The sequence below is a fragment of the Dreissena polymorpha genome, chromosome 1 (genome assembly GCF_020536995.1).
Source record: "Dreissena polymorpha isolate Duluth1 chromosome 1, UMN_Dpol_1.0, whole genome shotgun sequence".
Taxonomy (NCBI): Eukaryota; Metazoa; Mollusca; class Bivalvia; order Myida; family Dreissenidae; genus Dreissena; species Dreissena polymorpha.
Genome location: NC_068355.1, coordinates 34,089,721 through 34,110,484, shown reverse-complemented (window position 1 = coordinate 34,110,484; position 20,764 = coordinate 34,089,721). Strand labels below are relative to the sequence as shown.

At 33.8% G+C, this 20,764-nt stretch overlaps 1 protein-coding gene and 1 long non-coding RNA gene across 16 annotated transcripts in view; both read left to right on the top strand.

The window, feature by feature from the left end:
• LOC127876370 (uncharacterized) overlaps nt 1–3,161 on the top strand; it is a 66,713-nt gene extending 63,552 nt beyond the window's left edge. For all 15 annotated transcript variants that reach the window (XM_052421629.1, XM_052421591.1, XM_052421640.1 and 12 more), the window contains 3 exons: nt 61–161; nt 864–1,002; nt 1,659–3,161. The gene's annotated coding sequence lies outside the window, so the exon portion shown is untranslated. The remainder of the gene's footprint in view (nt 1–60; nt 162–863; nt 1,003–1,658) is intronic.
• An 8,874-nt stretch (nt 3,162–12,035) lies between these two features.
• Nucleotides 12,036–14,893, top strand: LOC127876539 (uncharacterized). The gene is made up of 3 exons (XR_008047920.1): nt 12,036–12,088; nt 12,871–12,932; nt 14,609–14,893. It is a non-coding gene; the product is annotated as an uncharacterized LOC127876539 (long non-coding RNA).
• The last annotated feature ends 5,871 nt before the right edge of the window (nt 14,894–20,764 follow it).

Below are 20,764 nucleotides of genomic sequence, written 5' to 3'. Positions count from 1 at the left end.
TATTACAGAACAGGAATGTATCTTTTAATCTTATCGTTGAAATTTCTCAACCATTTGCAGTTAACAACATGACTGCACAATATGGCATCAATGGCAAAGAAGAAGTGATCAGAGGGGGTTATAACGTGCAAGTCAAGAAGGCGACGTCCATGACGAGACTGGTATGGTTCGCTGTTTTATACTAATTATTACTTTTATTAATTTTGAAATGCCGTAAGAAAGTGATGATCGTTTGTTTCGTATTGATATACACATATATCTCGACTTTACTCTCTACAAATTTGTTTAGCAGGATCTGTAATATTGTGTCCCCTCTAAAACATTTTGTAGCGAGTAGAGATATAGAGCGAGTATTAATACAAAATTAACGCTTATTACTCAGCCCGGACGCAACCATCTTGATTATCAAGTAATTATCCCCTCTGTTTGATTGTCCCAAAGTTATGTCAATCAATTTTCCCACATTGTGTTGCATTTCGTGAATCATCAACTATGTATACCAGTTTTCTCAGAAAAAAAGTATATTCAACCTGTGCCTGTGCCACTTGTTAATTGTTTTATATAAATACTTTGCAAAGACAATTTAGTCATAACCTATCAATAAAAAACTAATTTTTTTAAATTTAGTCTTGATTGCATTGACTGTATGTTAAGTTTTAAGAGGCTTCCAACTCTAGAACATCGTGGACAAAAGGCTTTAGATAAGCCTGATTATTTTACGTTTATGACTTATTAAGGGACTCACAAGTGTGACCGGTTGAAAAAGTTGAACCATTCCTGGGAGTCTTGAAGAATGTCAAAATCAAGCCAGAATTGTCTTCAAAAATGTGTCTCGTTTGACACATGACTGACTTTATTTCCAGAAAACCCTGATTGCAATATGCAGAGTCTGCTCCAGAAGCATTTGCTGACACAGCACATGAACCCGCTGCAGTCATCGTCTTCAGATTATATCATCTCTATGGTGCAGGACCCTCAGTCTGTGTACACAGGGAACCTTCGGTGAGTTAACAAGTCATGCGCATGCTTTTTGCATGGCCCCAATTTAAGCGTTAGGTGGGTAAATATAAATTTACCCTTGTCCGTCCATATGTCGTTCGCTGGAACTCTCGTATTTTTTGTCTACTGTAACCTTGAAAATTATTTCTTCTTGTGTGATGAAACCAAACATATGTAACATCATATGAACTTGCCTTGCTGTGTATTTTGGTTCATTTTTGTTTGACGTCAGTCGAGTTTTGTGACACAAGAAAAATGTGGGTGCATCCGTGACCATGGTCACCAACATTTTCCTACTTCACCAAAGAGATATGAGTTTTCTCAGAAAAACTCTTGCCCAATGAATGTTTTAGGGGCCATCAGCTAGTCGACCCTTGCCTATTTTCATTAATCATTAGGTACTACTTTGCCAATGCCAAAAACGAATCTTTATTAAATCCAATCCAAACGTATTAGTAGATAAAGAGGTTATATTTCACCTTTAATATGTATTATCGATGCTTATTTGATCAATAGTTTCAGGACCATTATTTCCTCTGTGGATTCAAATCAGAGAAGTTGTAACTCTATGACAGTGCGGTTCATGTTCTTTTTGTCATTGGTATCAAAAAAATATGAAAAACCAAAATTTACTCGTATGCATTTTTCTTGTTTTTCAGACGCCAATGACGAAACCAAACCATCCAATCAGAAACACATCCTGTTGCAGCAGTTATTTCCATTGACCCCAGTCAAAAAAAAGAAGCTCAGAGATAAATACTGTTTATGGTGTTCTAGTCTCTACATACCTTGTGGTATGTTGAGCACGTACTCTGACAGGTTTAATAATTGTTTGACTGGTGGAAAATAAATGACCTTGTTCAAGTCGAAATGTCAGAATAACAATTCATACTTCAAATGCCAAAAAGTCATATCAACAGCCACATTTGTTATGTGACCAGCAAAGTTGTATTCAAAGAGACACAATAGTTTACTTTATATTTTCTTGTGACCAACCAAGTTGTATTTAATGAAAAACAATAGTTTATGTTTTATGGGAATTATGATGCTGTCAGTCATGTTATGTTGGACGTTTTAGTTAAATATAGTATGTTACAAAATGTATTATTTGAAGCACACATATTGCAGGTATATCCAACGTCTGTGTCTGTATTATGAACCTTTCACTTCAGATTTTGATCCGGATATGGTAAATTTAAGGGAAATACATGTACAATCATAACAAAGTTATTTTAAGATTGTCAAAGCTGTTTAATTGTTTATGGTAACTTGGACACAATTGAAAATATATTGGCGTATTGTCCATGTTTCAGTTTTCTGTTTTACCAGTAATATAGATGTGCTCATTAAAATAATTCTTCAAAGAGGTTGAGAGTTATGACACTTCAGCTTTTCTGTATATCAATCTTTCTGAACACAATATTTGTCGATTTGCTCATTCGGGTCGGTATTTGATCCAAAATCTTGTTAAGTAGCATACTATTTTAAGGGAATATAAATTAATTCTGGGCAAAAGTGTTTAATCTACTTAAATTAATTGATTCTTTGTTTACCACCAGTACTTTGTTGATTTCAATTGCAATGGTTTGCTAAATAATTAAAGCATGACTGTTGTTTTAATTGGAAAGCTTTTAATAAAACTCAGAATTAAAAACAATATTTAAAAAAAAAGATGAGTTTTATGAAAAATGGCACATTTTATGTTTGTTAATTTGTGTAGTAAGATCATAGACTTACATGCTCATAAGTGTTAACATTCGATTTTGGATGTTAAAGTTTATAATGCTTTATATATGCATATGTAGATTTACTCAACCAGATTGTACCTTCTTAAATCAGTGAGTAATTTAACCCAGATTTCTTGATAACTGTTTATAGGTATATTTTGCCATTTATACATAGAGCAACTGCAAAGCGATTGTATTTTCGATGTAAATCATTCATTTAGTATTGCCATTGTTTAAGATAAACTCACTGTTTACATTTATTTGTACACACCATTGTTATATAACAACATTGCTTGTGTAAATGCACATATATGTATAAAAACTGTTTAATAATGCAGCATTAAATATTCTGAAGAGAAAATGATATTTATGGCAATAGAAACACCTTGTTATATGCTATGCTTTTCATCGAATGAAATTGAGCAACTATTTAAATGAATTTATTTCTTCTTTAATTTTAACTAAATACAACGATAGTACCTTGAGATTAGAAATGAGTCAATTACAAAATAAGGGAGAGTGATGTCATATGTTTACAATTGTCAGGCATAGCAATTGCCTCTATTGGTAATATAACAGAGCAATATTATTTGCTTAAACAATAAAAGTTAAGATGTCTTTTTTTGTTAGATAATAATTGTGTTTACAACTCGATATAACGAGTAAATACATACAGAATTTCAAATTATTTCGCAATATATACTCGGCAATAAGTGAAAGTCTAAAAGGATTTTGTGGAATAAACAATTTGCAAATTATTTGCTTGTTTCATGAATTTATAGTTAAGGTAAAAGGTGGTACTTATTGTTACACAAACACAATGTGTAATAACAAAATGCATCAGTTATGACATTTATTAAAATTCCTTAAATTTACATGACTACTCAGTGCTTTGAGTTTTGTAATTGTGACGATTATAAGTGAATATTCTGCAAAAAATACCTCTATACGAAATGTGTATATTTCAATAATAATGGTATACTTGTATGCAAAGTACTTGAATAGTTTTGATGTATTGCTGATAAAGAATTGTGTAATTGTACTAGTCTTATTCCAGTTTGTGTAACGTTGACCGTTCAACATAAGCTGTCAGTGGAGTGAATTCACTGGGGCCAGTTTGTGTAAATCTTCCGATTTTAAACTGCAGCATACACGTATGTGTTAAATCCAGATTTACATAACAGTGTGGTTGTTTATCTTGAATTTGTATTGAATGCATAAAACATGTTTGTTCTGTTGTTGAACAACTGAAGATAGCTTTAAATGTGTACATTGTGTTTCATTTTTAGATATATCAAATTGATACATAGAAAACAAAATACAAAATGTGCAATAATTGGTATGCATGTTTAGCCCAAAAAATGTTATCATACAAGCATATAAGTATTGGACTATATGATACTGTAAGATGAAATGTTTGAATCACGTCTTGATTTGTTCATCTACTTTAAGTAAACATTTTACATTAGTAGATATTGGTTGTATAAACTCTTTTGAAACTGCCCCCAATGGATTTTAATTGCTTTTGTAAATATATTCAATATGTAACATTATTGTTAATGGTATGTTTATAGTTAAAGTGTAAATGTTTCTCTAAACTGTAACTGGGTGTCTGTTTAATTTATTGAGATGTGTTTATATTGTCCGGCTTATTAAATTAAATATTGTGCAAATTTTCGCATTGTGGTTGTTGTGATAAAAACAAAGCACTTTCCACTACTCATGTTTGTTTTGGTTCACTATTTTTATAACCAGTGTTTTGTCCGTAGAAGTTACAGTATACTAAATATTTTAGTTTTGCAATTTCTTTTCTCTTATTTATTTCATTTATTGGATGACGTAGTTGTATGCATAGGAATTTAAGCTTAATAAACGTCTATAACAAAACTTAAAAGTACATTTAGACTATATCGATAAACAAGACATATCATTTAAAAAGAAATTCGGCGTATATCCTGACTTTGAAATACAGGTAGAAAATTGACGTGCGTGTGTTACTTAATTAAAAACAAAGGTTTATGTATTTTTGTGTTTTCTATTCTCTTTAAAGTCGCATATCCACCGCATGAAATGTTTGAATGCAGGTATATTACATCAGAAAACAGTGTTCGTAGATAGAGATTTTACTACAGGAGATCACATCATATGTGTCCTCACATGGTTAATTATAAATATATTCCTTTGTAATCAAAACATGTTTATGTTTGATTAAGACACCGTTGTATTTCCATACATTCAAATAACACTGTTACATCAGCGTCATGCGTATATTGGTCGTATGGCACGAGCAGCCAACGTAGCTCAAGTCAAGCATGTGTACTTGTGCATTCTGGTCATTGGCTACGCTTTCCACTATAAAACACACAGACGGTTTCGTGGTATATCTGGAGAAGCCTATCCTGACAAGACTGTGCTTATGCACAGGCTGAACTGGAGCAACGCATGCAGCATAGTGCATAAGACCCATGTTTGCAAAACGCAGGTCTTTAAAAATCTAATTGCGTCTTGTAAATTGTAAATCAAACAACGATACTTCTAGGTAGAAAATTGAGGTCATACGGTGTTATTTTTAGCAAACTGGCAAATGTCGTTAGGCCTCATCGACAACATCGTTAATGAATATAAATCAATAAGTATTGATAAGATTATAAAGCCTTACAAACTTGAAACCATAGTTACGAGTAATAAGTGTGACTGATTATGTTCTCGTTCCCGCCACGGTCAATCTTATTCTTTCTTTTTGTTCTTGAATTATATTCGTGTCGTTTAAACGTAGCTCTACAGTCCTGTGTTTAAAAGTCAGCAATTGAGCGAATTGACTAACACGTAAAACACTCACTGCTCTGTGAGTCAGTTTCTGTAAAGAATTGAGTTTTACATAAGCCGTGATTTCAGCAATACCATCATGATCTCTCTTTAAATGCATTGCATTGCATCACGCACGAAATCACTATCAATGCGCGGGGCAGCCTGTTAGGAAATCGTCATTTGAACGCTTTCGTGTTAAGGCGAAACTTTAAATATTTCTTGACCATATATCTATTGAAAAAAGATATTTGTCGTATCCAATAACATGGCGAGTACATAATACAGTCTTAATGTGTTTACAATGAACAGGGACCTATACAAACAAAGTCCCTGCAATGAACGATAACGTTTGGTATTGATTAAATTACAATTATTCCATCAACTTCACCATTTTATTTAGGACTCTTCGATATGGGTTTTATGCAGTTAAAAACTGCGCAGGGAAAACAATCATCCGTGATATTTGATCTAATTGATATAGCTGATTCTATTTCACAGACATTCACAAATTGTATGACCGCATATCGGTGTTTAAAGATGTGTGTGTTTAACAGTTAGCAAATAAAGATACATGCTGTTCTTGTTGATGTATCTGTTATTTAACCCCAAATGCATGAATGAAGCTGACTAAAAAAAACAACCTTGATCCGTCTCCTATCGACATTTTTGTCCGTTTTGAGATTTTTGGTCGCCACTATGACCGTTCTAATGGATCTCGTGCAGACTGTATCTCGCTTCGCCGGCGTACGTCTTTAAAATCGATTGCTTCGGAAACGAGGCCAATTGCTACTAGATACCGGTAAATTTGGAACACACTTTTTTCGTTATTGAAGTGCCACATAAATTGTTTCAAGGTTTTATATCTCTGCTTACTTCCAAAGTATGACGTCCGTTCTAGCGTCTCCAGTATTAACCGTAAGTTTAAGAGTAAACGTACTGACTACCAATAGATTGAGCCAAAAGAAAGAGGTTTCTTTTCTGTGTGAAACAATAACTAAGTGTTGACAAAGACCCTTCAAGCGCTTAATTTCGTATGGATCGAACTCACGACCTCAATATCGTATGGATGACACCATATCACCACTGCGACATCTCAGAATCCTGATAAATGAAAATTAAATAAATAATTATTAGTTACGCATATATTAGCTAAGGCTCGAAAATATGTTGTGGATAAAATACGTTCTGTATTAATTGGACAATAGAATTATGTTTTATACAATTAGAGCTTTTTCTACTCTTATCACACATCGGGAAAAGGGAGTGTTTATAACTGGTAATTCTCAAGCCTAGGCCATGCAGAATAAAGTATAAATATACTTATTAAAGATTGACTGCGTCAAAAGAGCGCGTGTATTGAGACGCATTCAAGTTCAAGAATAACCAGAACTAGTCGTCTTTTTGAGAAATTTTATCTCACCGCAAAACATGTAAATTGGTAGGGGTTGAACTCAAAACATATTGACCCCTAGGCAGACACCATATCAACTAAACCACTTGATGTCGCAAAAGTTTTTAACACATTTTCAAAACGTCGTGGCATATAATTATTAATAATTATAAAACAATGACACCTTAGCTTGCTCTTCAAAAGAGGAAACATGTCAAGAGCAATATCCATTATTTGTTAGTTAATAATATTAGCGTAAAGATACTTTAAAGATATAAAATAATTTTATAAATAGTTTTATTAATATATTGAACCAGTGCGGTAGTTTAAGGTTATGATCAAGACGAAAGAGAAAAAAAACCGGATGAAATACAACATATACAGATTAAACGATAGCACATTATAATAGACGACAGATGATGATTATTTTTTACTTGAACCAGTTTAGTAAACTGTGAAGAAATCCCCACGTTATTGGAACACTTCTGTGTAGAGACGTATTGTTAGGAACGTAATAAGAACGATCTCCGATCCACTACACCACTGAAATTTTAAGTTGTTCGCTAGCATTGTACATGTATATACAATATAGGCAAAATAACATTGTGTTCGTCACATGTTTTTAGTGTGAGCTGTTTGTTCCGTTGTTTGGCATTTCGTACAGACGAAAGGGCGCTGACGCATATGCAGGGGAAATTTTATGAATTTCACTGATCGAACCAACATTGACGAAATGTTATACAAGCAATGTGGCAGACACGGTTATTTTTCTGTTGATTGGAGTGAATGCATGACAAAGCAAACGACACACTACTTGCGGCTTTGAAAACCACCGACTTTGCCAATCGCAAAACCAGTTTGTATATATGGAATCAAAAATACAAGTAAAGAAAAAGTTTAAGTAATAGGAAAGTTAAGATGTTTTAATGTGAAAGTTGGAACGCATTCGTTATTTCACAATTTATCCTCAACGAACTAAACTAGCCGTGAAATGTCATGTATTGCACCTCCTATGTTTCATAACGTAGTTTACATGCTTTACACTTACATATGTATCATGTTAATATTGATATGTTTCTATCCTGATTTACTTGAAGACCCCAATATCAACGAATAAAAAAACACCATGACATCTGTACTTTAGGTTTCATCTGCAGAAATTTTCTTTATAGACCACAACCAATCTTTTCATCATGAGCAAGTCAGATGACCGAATGAAGACATCAATATGAGCTCTACACCGACTAGCTCTACTCGGTACCGACACAAACGGATTATTATAATCTCGGGAACATGATGATGATATACAAGATGATGTACATGTATGATGATAATAAGGACAAAAACGACGATGAGGGCTATGATGTTGACATCAATTATGTTTATGCTGATGCTGGTGGTGATCGCGTGCGGATGATGATGTTGGTGATACGTGGGGATGCTGATGTTGGCGATACGTAGGAGGATGGTATTTGTGCTATCTAAGCACTTTTTTCAGATATGGCATGGCACAACAATAAGACTATTTCAGACTTCGCCAACAACACATGGTCGAAGTGTCATAGAAAATCGAACAATTATGCATGGTCATTAGACATTCTGTATTGTGAAGATATTTGTATCGATGTGTTTAAAACGTAACGTGTCATTTCACATTATTTAATGTATATTATTAGTAATATTGACACGTTTTTGCAGACTTCTTGTTGTTCTTCATGACTTTAGTATTGTTGCATTGCTAAGGCGATAACATTTAGTTTTGATTAATAAATGACCAAACAAGCAGCGATGAAAAATTGCATGTTTTCATCTTGAAGATTGCAAATGTACGAAAGTATATGTAATATAGCAAGGGTTGTAATCACAGTGCATTTTTACCAAAAGTATGATTGGGTTGCCTTTCTTGTTGATATTAGCACAGGTCATTGTGAAACGTGAAAGAAGCAGTGTAACAAAATCTCTCATTTCGAATTCGCATGAGATCCTGGTAAGTACGATGTTCACTGAAAAGCAAATACATGCAAAATATTGAAGTTTTACATGGATGCAAAGTGTATTATTTGATGTTTATGTTTTCAGTAGAGCTCGCAATAACAATTTTATGATCGGTGCTGATATACAAATCATATAACACTACTCCGTCATATAAAATTACTTCAATTTTTTTTTTTAATTTAAATTTTTATTTTTAAATTCTTATTTAACAACATTTTTCCGGTCCGTTGAAATGTAGACGCCAAAAAGAGGAATTAACGAATGCAAATACCAGTCTAAAATGTTTACAAATTTCTTGAAACATTTATGCTGATGCAAGTATGTACATGTATTTTGAAGAGCGAAAACTATGTTTAAGCGGATGTTGCTAGAAAAATCATCAACATTCTAGGAATTGGAAGATGCATGAATCATATGAGCTAGAATAATATAATACATTCAATGATTATTAATATTAAATAGGATTAACTAGATCAATATTAAGAGCGATTTCGTCAATTAGTTTAATTTACATAATATTTCACACTGCTGTTAATCTGCTTTCTTAAGAACAAACTGTGTCCATTATTGACGGAAGAACATTTTCATAAATTATGGTATTCCGAACCATATAGTTCGATGTGATTTAACGCAATGACGACATACATATTAATTACGTTCAAATGAAACGAAGGCATCAGTTAAATGATGTATTTCAAGCGGCATTAAACAATGAGCAAATTGTTAGTAAATAAATTATATTATCGCTTAAACTGCTATTTAACATACCACAAAACTGCATAATATGTCCAATCATACAATCTAGATCATTAAATGAAAATATTACTACAATCCATACCGAGTACTGTGAACAGTTTTTTTAATAAGCAAAATATAATAGTTAAATACCACAAAGGAATTCTTGAATTCTATGATTACACTATCGTCACTGCAAATGAATAAACTGCTCTGAATGGACAAAGCTTGGGACCGTTTTAAATAGTGTCGTTTGTAAAACCGATGTCTGAGAAGTAGTATCTATATGTAAGAAAGAAATATTATAATCATCTATATCAAAATCATAAAATAACAATTATATTTCAAGTGTATTTAGATTATATATTTATTTGAAAAAATATAATGGTAATCAATGTTGTTTGTAAAAATATTCACGGAAATAAACGAAACCAAACAAATACCATGTGTGTACAATATGCTGGCTCCTCAACTAAAACAACAACAAGATACAACACATTGCAACCAACACATGCGTCAGAAGCGGGGATTGACTAAGGGTCGCTCATGTGAGATGCTGTTGTGCACACCACTGCGCTAACCGAACAGCCGTTTTAGTAGAGCACCAAGAGCGCTCCATGTCGCGGGATATACTTTGTACTAAAACCCAAGGTTCTCTTACTGGTGACGTCTTGGTAACTACAATGCAATAGAGTGCAACACTACACCGACGGGAAGCATACCCTCGAGAGTTTCCGTGGAGCCGCACAGAAATGGTTCGTTGATCGCTTGAGACTAAACGTAAACCGTAACGCACTCCGTCGATTGGGTAAACTGACGTGCCTTTAGCTGACTTATGCGGTTGCAGCCTTTTTGTAGACGTCTGTCTAAGTTTTCTGACTATAAAGCATAACCACTACTCCGTTCAACGTTCATTGCGTTGATCTTAGACATCGGTGTTTCTTCATATTGCGCAGTAAGACCGATTAATCAAATAAAATCAGTTAAGTGAAAGTTCCACTAATATCCCCCCCAAATATCGTGTTAGCAGGTTTTCCTAGCTTTATTTCGTAAACTGGTTTTATTATACGCGAGTCTATACGCATGACTGATTCCTTATTGTGGTGTGGTGATTTGAGTGCCTCTAGAGCTATACCAGCGGGAGTCTAAACTTCTAAGTGGGCTTCCCAAGTTGGAGAGTAGTGGTCAGACTTGTATCACCCACCTTTGCTCGAGGCCAATAGGTCAATCAAATCGGAAAACCAAGGACGGGAGACGCGCTAAAGCATTGGCTGGTTTGTCTCATACGACAAGAACAATACGAAAAATAAACCACAGCTCACGACGGATGCACGGGGCCAAAGTCCACATAACGATGGTGCAACGCTTTCTACTCCAATTATGGCAACAATAGATTGTTGTATGATGGTGTCCTGCGTATGCCAGATCTTTGAGTAATCGACAATAAGGATAGTATACGCAAGGTATTTCCTGATTAAATAAAATATGTAAAAAAACAGAAATCGTAAAAATATGTTTTCCATATTTCTCTCTATATTTGTGAACGCTTAGTAAATATGATCGAAAGTCGCCCTCTTGTTCGAAAACTTAAACTGAAATAGCACACACAATTTTAGAGTAGGCATAACAAAGGGTCAGGTGGGATCGTGGTATAAATTGTTTTCTTCTAATTTATTTTAACAAGCCATATATCGACGTAAAGCGCACAGAACGTGGTTATGGAGCATTAATGTTAAGAATGTAGTTTTTTACTCTGAGTGTATGCTTCTATAGTGATATTATGTATAGACAAAAGTAACACGTCGAGCTAAATTTTCCACAATGATTTGAAGAACATTTCACAAGTTATAGTTCCACTTTTAATACCTACGTTTGAAAGTACGATAGTGATAGAAGTCCTAGACATTAGAAGATTATTTATATGCCTATGGTAGCAGTAAAAAAATAGGGTTGTAAAAGGAGAAGACGTGGCAATTATTGTGTACATTTCAGTACTTATACGGCAAATTATATTGTTTTTTGAAAATGTTTTCTAAGCATTTCACTATTATTTGCAAGGGCGTTGCAATTACGCTGATATTGAGCAACTTATATAAAAAGAAAATTACCTCAATGATATTGGAACGAAATGTGGGGGGCACGAATTGATAAAAACTGCTACTTTCACGACAACATAAAAATATTGATACTTAAGTCTTTAGGTTACAATATAGTAAATCTTTTTGGAGTGCAATGCTATACTCTTTAAAAACCTGAACATCATTTATAAGAAGACACAATTCTCTGTGTGGGCACTTGCCATGACTTTATTTTAGAATGTTTCTTTGTGCATGTGGTAGGGAAAACATTGATGTTTAACAGAAATTCACTCATTTGCTTGAAGGTTAAAGACTACATGAGACTTTGACAGATGGCGGGAAACCCTCATCCACTGGTACGAACCCGGTAAATTGATGGCTGTAAAACAGTGACCGCTGATTCGCATCGAGTTCTTTCTTGCAAAACGCATGACCCCCCTTTTTTATTGTCTAAATCATTGCGGCTTGGAATGCTCTTTAAGAAAAGGTATGGTTATGGGGGTCTCTATGCGCAAAAGTTTGACTTTATTTTTTGTTGAAGTTATTGCTTTTACATTGAATTTGTGTAGGAAATCTTTTGGTATATTGTAACCTAAACTAGCTTTAGGTAAAAATGAAATATCATCTGCAAGTGCAAAATATGACTGGGAAAGCTGATTTTTGGTCATTTCTTAACAAAAGAGAAGAAAATAAGTGCCTTAAATGCATGAATTTAGATAATTTGACCTGGAATAGTTGTTTTTCAAGTTGACCCCCACCCTGATATAGCCAAATAAGGGCTAAATTGCTTTCCGACTTGAATTCAAAGGCATATTGGTTGACCGTGTAGCGTTAGTGTGCTACATGAAGTCAGAATTCAACGCCAGGAACTCCGTGATCCAGTAACGCAACAATAGCTAGTGCATAAAGCATGAACATTCAAACAGAGCCCCATTTCACCGACATGGAATGGCGGACATTTTTACAGTTTGGACAGTGCAGCAGACACTTAATTGAGGCAGCCTTCATATTTAGTACAATCATGAACATAACAAGGTTTATTACTTCATATTATTCATAAAAATACACTAAAAATACTTAAATGCATGTTTTTTGCCATTTTATATCTATTTTTTATTGGGAATTTTGACTTTTTCAGGTAGAGGAATGTCTGCGACTAAGCCGAGGGCCACTGGATAAGGGTTGTTGACGGTAAAACAGGTAATAATACTAAATTATTATCATGTACGCAAGCAAATAAGCATATTTATGATGCTTAAGGTGTGAAATACTGTCATAATCAGGTTTGTGGTCACTCAAACCCTTGCCGCCATGCAATTCCCCGTGCAGTTTGTATGGATAGTTCCGCGTCCTGACACGTAAAGCTCGCGCTTTGTTGGCAGCAGAAGTTGGCACTTAACAGGTTTATCCTTGTTCCTAAGCATGTATGCAGTGCATCTGAGTTGATATGCTACTTGTAACCCTACAATTAGCTTGTGTTTGGTATTGTTTTCTCACAATATGCTTACAGTCATGGTCCCGGCTTGAAAGGATGTGGTGTCCGACTTAAACATAGGATTGTTGTAGCAAGTGTCCCCTTCATCATTTACCTTAGAGGGATCTTTTTTCCAAAATGTGGCACTTTCAGCAACCAGTTTAGTTTTTCATTTGGTACATGCTTCTCTCATTCAGTGATTTATGGGAAGTATTGACCTTATTTGCTTGTCTTTGCATACAAAGGTGACATGGATCAATGATATGTGTTGTGTTGAGAATTCTGCGGGAAGCTGTGTCCCCAGAAGATGTACTAGAAACCTCTTTCAGGAAGCCTGCATTGATCTGAGCTGCCTTTCTGCCCCTGTTACTTCATAGAACTTCATTGCTAAGCTTATAATGCTCTCCAACATATATGTATCTTGTTCATTTTAACCTTTCCTTCTAGTTTAAACCCCCAAAATGAGCATTTTTGTCTTTCGCTCAGTTATTAGCGCCCATTTTGACCAGATTGCCACCATAAAAATAGTCAAAAGTACTTATTTTGCGCCCAAAATATGAAATTTTGTATTCTCTTGAACCTCTGAATGACAGCTGGCAGAGCATATTGACCATCTGCTGCAGTTTAAAGGCACCCATGGCATTATATGCTAGAATATACCATTTGCGACTGGTAAATAAATGGGCTCCGAGCAACAAGGCGCTTTCAAGATTTCACACTTTTATAAGTGTGAAACAACAAGTTATAGGAAGCTTATTGATTTCTACACTTCAAAGTATCTTTGATCTCTCATTTTTGCTTATTTGTTGTTTGTCTTGGATGAAATTGGATTTTTTTGCTGTGAAATTGACATTTTTGGGGGTATTTAAAAAAAAACACACACAAAAAAGACATTATCAAAATTGCTTGGAGTGAAAATATCTAACAAGGTCATTCTTTCCCCACCCCGCATAAGCCCCACGTGCCTGTCCATATGGTTTGTTTTGGTATTTTGTTGCAGATATTGAACACAAAAGCTTTAAATCTTAAAGGGACATTTAAGCTTTAACAGCCCTTAAATCGCCTTCTTCGGACCGAAAACACCCGCATGTGAAAATGTGATCTAAAATGGCCAAATGGACAGATAATCCAGCCAAACTTAATATATTGGTGCAATATGAATAGGAAGATAATAATATGCAAGAAAAACACATTTCATTCAGAACATATTTTTCCTTTAGGTTACAATATAGTAAATCTTTTTGGAGTGCAATGCTATACTCTTTAAAAACCTGAACATCATTTATAAGAAGACACAATTCTCTGTGTGGGCACTTGCCATGACTTTATTTTAGAATGTTTCTTTGTGCATGTGGTAGGGAAAACATTGATGTTTAACAGAAATTCACTCATTTGCTTGAAGGTTAAAGACTACATGAGACTTTGACAGATGGCGGGAAACCCTCATCCACTGGTACGAACCCGGTAAATTGATGGCTGTAAAACAGTGACCGCTGATTCGCATCGAGTTCTTTCTTGCAAAACGCATGACCCCCCTTTTTTATTGTCTAAATCATTGCGGCTTGGAATGCTCTTTAAGAAAAGGTATGGTTATGGGGGTCTCTATGCGCAAAAGTTTGACTTTATTTTTTGTTGAAGTTATTGCTTTTACATTGAATTTGTGTAGGAAATCTTTTGGTATATTGTAACCTTAAGAGCGTGACATCACAACGAGGGAAAATTGCGTCTAACTTACAAAAATGTCCTTTCTGTAACCAACACGATATAAACTGAGGTAGGCCCTTCTTTACATAAACTTATATTATTTGTTGTCCGTGTATTTATTTATAAAGCATTAAATTTTACTACAGTATGACAATGTGGTGATTCGCCCCATGGTTATTTCGATCCCGTTGGCAGAGCCTTATCTACAAAACTTCAGTTTACAGGTTGTATATTTTATTGACCCCCTGCTGAGATTTATTTACTCAACTTATGGTTTCTGTAATAACGTTTTAGTTCAATTACTCTTTCTCCAGAAACTTCATTAGACCTGTTAGCGGAAAACAATAAGTGTTAGCTCATGAGCCCGGGGCGATTATATTGGGTCCATACAATCACCAAAAAAGACCAAAAAACATTCAATTTCTCTATATATACATGAAAGTAAGCTATTAGGGCCGTTTTTAATGGATTGCAAAGATGTATATATTTTGTCAATAATGACTTCATTAAATATTGATTTACGTTTAAATATAAAGCACAAGAGTATTTTATGGCCACCGAAAAGCACTCCCTAGTCAGCACAGAATCACCTAAAAGCACTCAATTTCTTTCTCTATATATGAGGTAGTTTTCCAACATAATGAAATGTCGCCCAGCTCTAGCTGAAATAATTCGCGTTCAGAATAAATCTGAACGCTGAAACTCCGGTCTGCATTAACCATAACGAAAATTAAATACAATACTATTATATCAATATGCTTAAAATTGCAAAAGAACATAACCAACTCATAAAGTTTTAGTTAATTAGTCCATTTTTACCTCAAATAGCGTCGAATTGAAGTTAAAAGGCATAATTTGTTTCAGTTAAACTTCTGCTTAAATCGCAATACAATCACTGACCTCTCGCCATGTTATGAAATATTTAAATATCAACCAATCAGAAGAAGGCATACGGTGTAATAGGCTGCGTTATCGATTAAAATCTACCTGCCGTATACAGCGGGCACAGCGATTGGAATTGAAAATGTGAGTAGTGTGTTGATTTAAATTGGTCAGGCGTGCAAAATTGAAAGAGTCATTACATAATTCTTACGGAACATTATTGAGAAATGAATTATCTACACAGGTATGTAAATATTATTGCAATCCGTTGATATTAACTGTCTGATATCGGGGCTTGAATGTTGCGCACCAAATTCCTTGCGCATCAATATAGACAAAGAAGGAAAACTCTCGCTATTAAAAAGATAGAGTGGACTATTGACGCCAAGAGTCTGCCAAAGAAAAAATCATCAAAAGACTCTTAAGGCGGCAATTTATATTGACTAGCCCAGCTCTTGCCACGTGGAGGCCACCTCTTGTAACATAAACATACGCAAAGAAGGTAGTAAAGTTACATAATTCAAGATTATGATTATAATAATAAATGTGAACAATGATAAAATAAACCACTAAAACCAGGTATGATTACTATTAAAATGTATAAAGAAATATACAAGACGGGGCATTTAACTAGTGTTTCATTTATTTCATGATAGAAATATCAACAGAATGCACAGATAAACTATCAGCGGAGTTTTACTTACACCACAACTGATTGAAGGTGTTAATGCTGTTATCTTATCAGCGGGTAAAATTGCATCCGCAGGGTTTTTTGGGGGCCCGATTTTACAGCCGAAATTCGGCTATATTCCCAATCGCAAAAAGTATACTTTTTTCCCAAAATTTGCCAAACAATTCCCAACTGGAAAAAAACCTGCTTATGACATCAACAATTTCGCTTTTAACTAAGCGTAGTCCGATCCGGTATCGTACGGGTTTTATACTATACCTCAATTTGGAGAACGTCGGCATTATTCGTGTGCACGCTATTCTCCGTGTTGCTAAGGCGCTTATTATATTTGCGATGAAATTCAAGCGTTTTGTGATTCAGCTGAATGGAAAACAAAGATGTTGCACAATTCGAAATATTACGTGAAAAAGATTCCTAATAAAAAACCTGGCGGCTTAACAAAAACTGTTGATTTTTTTAAGCAAGCGTCATTAAATAAACAAACATCATCAAAAAGTTAAAGTCCTCCCATGAGACTCCTTCCATTGTTAATGATAGTAATTTAATAACAAGTGACTCGTTTGCATCGTCATCATTGATTTCCTAAAGCAAAGTGCTGACTGATGTTCAACATTTTGAAAGCATTCATTCTTCAGAAGAAGATGATGCGCCTCCTAATAAAATGGTGCCTGATGTGACTGAAGACTTTGTGTGAACTTATTATGTGGAAAACTGTTGATCATGATGTTTTTGTGGTGTTTGTGATTAAAGATGTTGAACTCATTCATGTGGTTTTAAATCCCATTTTATTTTCCCAATTTCTTGAAAATGCAGATAAAATTCCCAATTTCAAAGCCATGGGCTATCTTCCCAATACGCTGAAAAAAAACACTGCTCTGATTGAAGGTGATAATCTGATTACCCGCTGCGCACATGCATTAATATGATAAAAATCCTTTTGCTACATGTACATGTGTACTGGTACACATCCGAGCATAGAATGTATCATAACAAGTTGTTAAAAATGTACAGCAACTTTTTCTTTAAATAAATAATGCAGATATAACAATTTAACAATTGCAGTGTGTGTTCAGGAAGTTATTAGCCAGGGCTCTTAATTGAAACTTGCACAATTCAATTAACAAAATCAGTTTTGCAAAAACTGTATGATGCTTCTTACAAACCATTGCAAGTAAAAAATTGACTTAACACTAAACAACTCCGTTATACATCGCAACCTGTCATTTAATAAATATTTTGTAACCTTTCATTTTTAAAATTCAGCCATCTATTTCAAAGAGAGATAAACATGAATGTGAACAAGTTTAAGCAGCCCCAAGTCAATCTGATCCTATTGGAAACATTTCATATTTAATAGACTAGTGAATGTCAATATGTGTACAAACTGTATTCCATAGCTGTTTTCTTTTACACAAACTTCAACAATCACATGCATTTATTAGCAAAAAAACACAAAATATATTATTGCCTTATAGTTCACACAGTAAGGCCCACAACTGCCAAATTTAACTGAACATTTATAAATGCAGTCTTTAAAGGACCAGCATTAAAACAGTTAAGCTATTATTTCTTTAAAATGTATGCGTGGTTTAAACTAGCATGCCCACTTGGTCGATGCTATTTAAGGACGTATGGTGCAGTTTTAATGAAAATGTTGTGAAGAAAAGTAAAATACAAATCATGGGTAACCGGTGTTGTTAATTTTTATTCGCACTTTAACTACACGCCTATTTTAGCATAATCATTTTAACAAATACTGTAAACACTGTATTATGTGAATTGGGAATAAGACATCTAACTGGAAATGGACATCATTTTGGTGATTTTCTTAAAACTAAACTATTCATTTCATAATCTTGGCTTTAATATACCATAAAAAAGTAGTAAATTAAAGAGAACACTGTTAAAAAACAACCTCTATTTCTCTCAAAATATATCATACTGGTTCAATTTGATTGCACATATCTTTTCTTAAAACAAAATCAATTGAATGACAAATGTTTTTTTATTAGTTTTTAACATCTACGAAAACATCAACAAAATACATATGAAAATTAACAAAATGCACACAAGTCATTTTTATTTTTACATGCCTTATCTAGATTTTGTCAAAATTTTAAAAGTAGGTTAATAGAGCATCCAACTGAAAACAAGATTTATACTGTACATTTTAAGGGGCATAGCAGCGATGTTAATTGTAATTATTAGCATGGCTTGCCCAATATATTGCGATATACCAATGCAAAAGTAGATTTAAATGTAAATGAAAACACACATTATGTGTAGCAAGATCAGTAAAATTAAAACTTTACAACCCACCCCACACCCCCCAAAAAGATGTATAGAATACATTTAAAGAGGCATATCAACGTTATTTAATTGTAATTCTTTACATGACTTGATCAATGTATTGCTGTATGCCAATGCAAATGTAGTTTTAAATTTAAATGGAAACACAAATAATTAGTAATACCCTTCTCGAAAAAGTGCACTAAATGCGCATTTAATGCGCATTAAATGCACATTAAATGCGCATTTAATGCGCATGTTATTGGCACCGTATTTTTTGCTTAACAAGTGCATTTTATTCTGTTAAAAAAAACACTTTTTACTAGTGTGTTTATACATTTAAGTGTATTTTTTCCACGAAATAATACACTTAAGTGCGTTTATTATGATAATAAGTGCGCTTAAGTTTATTTTTAAGTGCATTTATACACTTGAGTGTATTTTAAGACATACAAATAATACACTTCATGGTAAAAGTAATTTTTTTAAAGCGCATTAATACACTTGAGTGCATTTCCAGTCATTTAAATAATACACATTACAGAATTTAAAGCAAATTATTTAAGGGCATTAATACACTTTAGTGCATTTCCAGTCATACAAATAATACACTTATCAGTAACTAAAGTAATCTTTCAAGTGCATCAATACACTTGAGTGTATTTTAACTCATACAAATAATACACTTCATGGAGTATTCAAAGTGAATTTTTGTAAGCGCATTAATACACTTGAGTGCATTTCCAGACATACAAATAAAACATTTCATTGAGTATTCAAAGTGAATTTTTGTAAGCGCATTAATACACTTGAGTGCATTTCCACTGATACAAATAATACACCTTACAAAATTAAAAGTGAATTTTTTTAAGCGCATTAATACACTTGAGTGCATTCCCGGTCATACAAATAATACACCTTACAGTATTAAAAGTGAATTTTTAAGCGCATTAATACACTTGAGTGCATTTTCAGTCATACAAATGATACACTTTTTAAAGTGTTGGAAGTGAATTTTTTAAGCGCATTATACGCTCAAGTGTACTTTTCATCACTTCAAATTAATATGCTTAAAAATTAACCAAATTTAAAAAAAATCCCAGCATTTTGAAGTCAGCATTCATTCTTTAAAGGGGCTTGTTCACACTTAAATTGCATTTTTTGAAGTTTTTCATTTAATGCTTTAAATTCATAAATTTAAACATCCCAAATAACGTGCTCCAGTATAAAACAAAAATAAAGTTAAAATAAGAAAGAAAAAAGTAAGCCGCACCAAGGCTCGAACCACTGACCCTTGGATCGGTTTTTTCCCCGACTAAATATAGATTTTAAATGTAAATTTAAATATAAACACGCATTGTGACAACAACAACAACAACAAATATGGCGGAATCTGTATTGTCAAACACAGAAGAAGAAGGTAAAATATGTTTTTTATTGTAAAACTCAATAGTGCGTATGATTTTCTTTTTATAAAAGTAGATTAAAATAGTATAACTGATCAAATGATTCGTTTTCGTTCCATAAGTATATGCATATACATCACAGAACGAGTAAATACTGATTCTCTCATTTACACTTGAGTTACAGACAGAGACTAAAATTATAAGCCAAGTTGAATACAGAATTAACTTTAGTATTCGCGCAAATAAATTAAATTTATCATTATTTTCCGTAAAGCCTACGGCTTTCACATGTATACTGAGCATATCGGGATGACGATATCAAGTGATCCGCATTTTAAACGAACGCTTTAAACACCACGTGACTCACCCGGATGTTCAACCCGTTTCTTACCATTAATCGTTTTGGCGTGTTATCGAGTGGTTCGGTCGATTTTGCTGTGTAGCAAGGTAATTACCCGTTGAAATATTTTGATTTATTTGTTTAAATAGTTTACTATTGCCTTACTAAGGACGTAGTCCTAGTATTTTATTTGTTTTTGGTAACAATTAAGAGATAAAATGGAGGACGAGCTTTCGCTCGAAGAAG